Genomic DNA, 6,052 nt, shown 5'->3' with positions numbered 1-6,052 from the left:
GTAAGAGTATTATGTATTCAAAAGAGAGATTTTTATACTTATTTTAGGAACATTTACTTTACAAAATTTTACATTCTTAATAATAATGTAAAGATTCTAAAAGGAAATTACTATATTGGATTTCAAACATTAAGGCATGTTGTATAGTGTTGAAATTTTGGAACATAAGAGATAATCTCAATACCATATTTTCTTTAAATAATTTTATATTTTGATGAGAATCTAGAATTTTGGATAACTTTATTATTTGCTATTATTATAGATGCTTCACTAGAATGAGCTTGGAAATCACCAACTAAGGTTTCTCACCAGCACATAATTGGTGGACATGTGAAATGCGTCCGACCTAAATTATAGGTTAAATGCTGAAATAAAGATGTAATCAATGAAAACAGTGGAATAAAAACCTAACATTTTTTTAATATGCTTAAATAAAGGAGTATCTAAGCCTTGAAGCGTGGGAGATGGGAGTGTTTAATAGTGAAATACAATTGTTGAATTTGATGATGTGGTTTTTATATTTCTAATGGAACTGAAATGAATTGATTAAAAATAACTTAAAAATCTTAACCTCAAAGAAAAGTAAATTAAATTTGTTCCTGTGAAAGATGGAAACACATCCCTTACCGGCTTTCCAACCTCTCAACTTTGGCTACTATCATATATAATATAGAAACCAAATTAGCAGATGTTAATTACTTATTTATAAAAACTAATAAATATAAATATGTATATTTATAGAAGCTAACAACTTTTGAGTAATGTGACCAACTTTTAGCATTTTGAATAAATGTATTTTCATTTTTTCATATATTCAAATAAAATAATTTAAAAATATTATTTGAAAATCAAACATTCATATAAAAAATTTTTACCACTCCACTCATAATAATAAATTTAATCATATACTTCTATAAATATATTTTTCTTTACTAAATTAAAAAAAAGAATACCAATTTTAATAACATATTCATAATTAAAAAATGGATTGAAAGTAAATAAAAGATTAAAAGGACTACAAATAGTAGTAAGTTGTTTCCCATTGTGGAACGAAAGCTTTCTCCTCACTGCCAAAGGTGACATCTGTATCACTCACATTTGGTTAATCATATCCTTTTGCAGCATCCCATCGTCTCTTGCAACTGCCATATTGAAGAGATGAATTTTTTAGCACCCAAAGGAAAAAGCAGGTTTTGAATTCATTTTTATCATTTAAATCAAAATTATAAAAGATATCAAATCCTTTTGGATAAGATTTAAACCACATATCTTTTAACATCTCCCCCGATACACGTGAGGCAGGAGATCTGGGTGGATTTGAACCACCGACCTCTCAATCCTCTTATAGGATTGAGCGCTCTGCCATTTTGAGCTTACAGATCTTTCAAATCACAGATTAAGGTGCCTATCTTCTTTAACACACACTTAACCTGTTTTCATCAAATCCTCGTCCCCATGTCCGGATTTTCTTTTTATTTTTCCTGTACAGTGTTCAATTCGTGAAGTTCAAATACACCTTCAAAAACCGTACAAAAACATCCATTTTGATAAATAATCGTGGTATATGTAAATTGGAAAACTACCCCCATTATTTACACCCTCAAATCGCCTATGAAACTTGCTTGTAACTTTTTGAGGAAAAAAAACACTTGCTAATCGGCTCAAGTAACGAAAAGTTTTTGACATTAGAAGTCGCATATGCACATATGCTTTCTAGATGCCGTAAAAAAATATTTATCCACTAATACTCCATTTATTTTTGTTTCTTGCGTTTTCAATTTATAAAATTCTCATTTAAAAAAATGAATGAAAATTTAAAAACTAAGAAATATTCTAAATCTGAAACTAAAAAAATGAATTTATATCGTATACATTATCAAAACCGTAAAATGTTAAAATTTTTAAATAACAGGATTGGCTATAAAATGAATTTTTCAAAATACAAAATTTCTGAGCTTTAATCCACCTTTCAACCTGCAATCTAAATTTTAGTTATCAAGAGCCAAATTCCTGTTTCAGCCTTTATTCCACCCTTCAACCTGCAATCTAGATTTTAGAAATCTTACACAGTTGAAGAAACAGAACACCATAGTAATAAACAGAGTAATTTACTGATAAATTAAACGGCTCACAGTTATCATACCTGCTATAGTAACATTATCACAACTGCAAAAGATATTGACATAAGTGCGCAACATAAACATAAAAAGGGGACACCAAAATTTACGTGGAAAACCCCTTGAAGGGAAAAAACCACGGGACCTTAGTCCACTTTAAAAATCTTCACTATGTAATGGAACTGGTTTACACGGCCAATCTACATGTACCTCTTATGGTATTTGTTCAAGAGCTCTTCAATACTAATCTCACTATAGCTCTGCATCATATAAAAAACCAAGAGAGGTTCAAATAACGACTTCAATGCTTCAACAATTCGATTCTGATTGAAATATCTCCAGAGAATTGACCTGCAACGCCATGTATTACTATATTCACTGCCTCCAAAGCTCAGTTCCGACTCCCGAGGGCTTCATACACCTTCCAACATAGATCAAGAATGTCGACCGAACTAGAGACGAACACTTCAACGCACATATCTTGATTTCCAGAGTTAATCAAAGAGAATAGATATGGTATAAACCAAAAAATACCTCCAACATCTTTAACCTCACTGCTGTGACATCTTCACTCGACCCACAGATAGTACTCACAACCTTCAAGCCAATTAAAACACAAGCCCGTGCAAGGGCCTAAACAACTACCAAATGCAATATACAAGCAAAGTACATATGCTGCATCAACCTACATATGACATTCTCCTAAGTATTACAGTTTCATAAAAGTAATAGCAAAATTAACGCATTTCGCCTCAAATAAAGTAACATGATAATGTAAATAATAAACGAAAAGGAAGCATAGGCAATTCAAGAGCATTCAAACTTTTGCAAGGATAAAAGACTAAAGACTAAAATGCAATTCAATAAACCGTGTGGATGAAATTTGGTATTATAATGTCAAGTTTGGATGCAAATCGACTCTTAAAAGTTCAAATTAAATTCGAATAAAATTTTATCAGTAAATTAAATTTTCTTAGAATACCTTTATCTATATAATAATAATATCTTATAATATTTTTTTAAATTCTTTAATAATATCCAATGAATATTTTTAAACTAACATTAATTAAAATCTGCCATGAGAATCTGATTAATACAGGATTAACTTTTAATTGTCATGTATATAACAGCTAAATGAAACGATGATTGCTCTAATAATCTAATATTCCATGGGTTAAAAATTAATGGATCATATTGCAAATTTCACAGTTAAGCAACTTTTTAACTTCATTTTAGAGACAGTTTACCCAATATAATTATCAAATTTAACACAATGAAGATGCAAGTAAAACTGACTACTTCCTACAATTATTTTATTTAGCCCCGATGTTATTAAAATTATTCTGCTTTAAATTGGATTTTAAGTTATATCCTCTAATAAAAAAATTAATTTCAAAAAATCATTTTAGGCTAATTACTAATATGTTAAAAATTTAATTACTAAATCAAATAATTCAACTTTAAATTAAATCAAACTTATTTCAAAGATTAGATAACTGGTATCAATTTAATAAACAATTATCAATGAATTAACTTTAAAATCAATCATGCTCTTTTCAAGAAACTAGCAAGGAATAAATTAATAGTTACAGAAATTCGAATAAAATTACCTCTTCTTTCAAAAATGTATTAAATCTAAGATCAATTATTAATATAAAAGATTAAACCCTTAAAATATGTTAAAATCTAATTATTACGACTTATTGACTTTTGTCAAGTTAACTAATTGCATGATAATAAAATTTATAATTAGATTTTAAAGTAGAATTAGATAAGGCGGATTGGGTGTTAAAAATATGGAAAAATAATACCTTGGCCTTGAGAATCGCTAGTGATATAGCTTGGAGTTCATGAGCTTATTCCGACGTTGGTGATGATGTTGGATCATACATCCATCCCGTATGATGCAAAATAATGGAAAGAGAGCAAGGGAAATAGAAGAAAAAAGAAGAGAAGACACGATACGAGACACCACAGCAGAAGGGAGAACCCGGGCAAACCCCCGTGCGATCTCCCCTCAAAAAACACCACAAAAAAAGTTCTATTTTTATTAAGTTTGGTGACCTGCCATGCAAGCGCACCTGTCATGGCAAAGGTCTCGGACGACAAAGATAGATCAGGACACGGTCCCCTTCAAAAAAATATTATCAGTAGGACTTTTTGCCCCGACATCTTACACATCCTTTCATAAGCAAACCAGCCGATTCAATCTCACGTCGCCGTCTCACACAATCAGATGCCTTGTTTATTTTCAACTTACATCTGAAGAGCGTATAAATCTCAGCCCTTGGTGAGACCATCCCTGCAAAATTTACAAGAACACACACAAACATGTATAAGACATGCCTATGACTTGATAATATTCAGGTAAAAAAAAGAAACTGACACAACATACTTAAAAAGCAGCAAGAACTTGAATCCTGCCAATCTTTGCTTCCTTGCCCAGCAAAGGCCTTTAAAACCATAGATCCAACGACGCTACTCCTTTCACAGTACAACATCAGAAATCAAAGAGGATATGTTGAACCGATGCGAGCAGATCTGAGGACAGAATCCTCGGCAGGAAAGACATCGGAGGATAAATCTCATCCGCAAACAGAAACCGTAAGGCTGAGGAAGAAGGAAAAACCAAGCGATATTAATAGTTGGAATGAAAAAAGATCTTATCTCAAACCCTAATTTATATAGGTGGTTTCAGAACAACGAACGGCCAAGATACAAGGAAGATAGGAAGGATAAATGGGTGAGATGGATCCACGTGTAATTAAGACGGCCACTTTTGTTTGTTTTTAGAAAAACCATTTGCGGAAGGGAGAAAAATTACGTAGAAGCGACGAATAGTAGGGCACCACGTCCACGTGAAACATATGATATGAGTTGTATACAGGTCAATGTTGCGAAATTGCGTTGTAAGTACGCAAGTTCTGTTGGATTTAGATTTTTCTTTCTTTTTTTTATCTTTTCAATAAATGAAATTTAATAATAATGAAGGAATGGTATTCTATAGACTCTAGAGTCCGCTTTTGGCAAGAAAAAGAAAAAGAAAAAGACTCTAGAGCCCTCTCGAATATGATTAATAGCAGCTTTGCCCTACTCATTTTAAATATATATTTTTTAAATATTCTCAAGATCCGATGATAATTTTTTAATAAAATATCTATAATTATTAATAATTTTTTCAATTCATAAATAGAATAATAATATTTTTAATACATTTAAATTTATGTTTTCTATATTAACAACTTTAGAAAATAACATTGTTAAGAGGAGATAGTCACAAACCTAAATATAAAAAATTATTTATTATTAAATTTAAATATAATTAAAATAGATTTTATTAAAATAATATAAAAATATAAAATTAATTTATTAAAATATTATAAATTATAAATTTTTATCAAAATAATACAAGAACTATAGTCATTTTAGGTGTCACACGTACCATGAGCGAGACTACTTAAAATACGAATTAATATTTCATGAAATAATTATTGAAATAATAAATAAAAATAAACAAAGAAAATGGTTGGCGTCGCACACACTTTAGGCGACACACTGCAAACTTTGTAATTCACGTTGGTGGGATAAATAAAATATTAAAATAATATAAAATAGAATTAATTTTCAAAATGATATAAATTATAAATTATTTATCAAAATAATATGAAAGTTACAGTAATTTAGATATGTACGTAGCGACACTACTCAAAATACGAATTAATTATTATTAAATAATTATATAAGTTTCATATTATTTGAGTAAATAATTTATAACTTATATTATTTTAGAAATTCATTTTATTTTTACATTTACCTTATCAAAACAAATTTTTTGAAGGATTTATCAGAGGAATTTATTTAATCTTACTTTGATGTTAACAAAAGATTTTATTACAATTCCCTCAAGTTAGTCTTTTTTTTAGAAAAGGAAAAAG

General features: G+C 29.5%; 1 long non-coding RNA gene across 3 annotated transcripts; it reads right to left on the bottom strand.

Moving 5' to 3' along the window:
* Positions 1-909: 909 nt before the first annotated feature.
* On the bottom strand, positions 910-4,829 carry LOC108479312 (uncharacterized). Of its 3 annotated transcripts, none has more exons than XR_008275688.1 (3): positions 4,513-4,804; positions 3,929-4,419; positions 910-2,802 (listed from the first exon to the last, which is right to left on the bottom strand). It is a non-coding gene; the product is annotated as an uncharacterized LOC108479312 (long non-coding RNA). The 3 variants fall into 3 exon arrangements; XR_008275689.1 differs by having other exon boundaries at positions 910-2,714; XR_001870446.2 differs by having other exon boundaries at positions 910-4,419; positions 4,513-4,829.
* Positions 4,830-6,052: the final 1,223 nt, after the last annotated feature.

This window comes from Gossypium arboreum, chromosome 12 (assembly GCF_025698485.1).
Source record: "Gossypium arboreum isolate Shixiya-1 chromosome 12, ASM2569848v2, whole genome shotgun sequence".
NCBI classification, from domain to species: Eukaryota; Viridiplantae; Streptophyta; class Magnoliopsida; order Malvales; family Malvaceae; genus Gossypium; species Gossypium arboreum.
Note: the sequence above shows the minus strand (reverse complement) of the source record. Positions and strands in the feature narration are given on the sequence as shown.